Source organism: Eutrema salsugineum, unplaced genomic scaffold, assembly GCF_000478725.1.
Source record: "Eutrema salsugineum unplaced genomic scaffold, Eutsalg1_0 scaffold_3, whole genome shotgun sequence".
Classification (NCBI taxonomy): Eukaryota; Viridiplantae; Streptophyta; class Magnoliopsida; order Brassicales; family Brassicaceae; genus Eutrema; species Eutrema salsugineum.
The window spans coordinates 5,510,033-5,511,118 of NW_006256756.1; positions in this window are offsets into that span (position 1 = coordinate 5,510,033).

Sequence of the window (1,086 nt, forward strand, 5' to 3'; positions counted from 1 at the left end):
TTTTATTTTCAAGCCTTGGTTTTCACTTATTCACACAGCTCTTTTCTTTCATAGTGTATAGCCTCTTTCATTTTCATTTCAGAACACTTGAGCCTTTGGCTTCTTTTCATTTCAGAGCTTATCTTTTCACATCCAAGACTTAATTCATTTTCATTCATTCCACTAGCTATTTCCACTCTCACTTTTCCACTCAGCTTACCTTTTTCCACTCACCAACAAGTCTTTTCCCCCACACTTATTTTTCACCAATACTCTTGGTTCCTTGATGTTGGAACATATCACTCAATGAGCCAAGCCCTTGTCGCTCTAAACCTAACACTTTCTGCCAAGTTCAGTCCAAGGTGGCCTTACAATTCACACGCAAACATTGGCTTGAAAGAAAGATGGGTTCAAGGAGAGGGAACTGATCCATGATGCGGATTCAGCTACTTAAGCTAAGGAAGGAGGGTGGTAAAAAAACGATGATTCTAGCTCAAGTATGTGTATCGGTATCCACAAGCCTATTCAAGCAATGCATCAAAAGATATTTTCAATTCAGATTCAGGGTTATCACTTAGCTAGAGTTGAGTGCAATTTCAAACTTGTTTCTCGGATTCAAATCGTTTCAACCTTTACAAGCACATAATGAGTTTCACAAGCATATTTAGTTCAAGTTCTCAAGTGATTTACTCTCTAGGAAAAAATCTATCATTGCTCCTTGCACTGATGCAATCCTACATGATGCAACTAGACTCGATCTTAAAATGCGAGATGCAACTAGAATGATGTATTTTTTTGTGTTTTTCGGTTTTATCATATGTGCTAAGCTAAATGAGACTCAAGAGTGCAAAAGTCAAACAAGAACAAAGAAAACAAGATTAGCAAACACAAAGCTCCTCCCCCACACTTAGATAACACAGTCCCTTGTGTTATAAAAGCGTGTGAGAGAAGTGAAAAGACAAACTGAACGAATGCAAGATGATATATACAAGATCCATATGTACAAGGTTTGAAGTCGATACCTTAGTCGGAGAGGTCGGATCCCAAGTAGTGCGAGGGATTCGATGTTGAGCAGGAGGGAGTGGGCTGACGTGGTGGGCTGCTCCT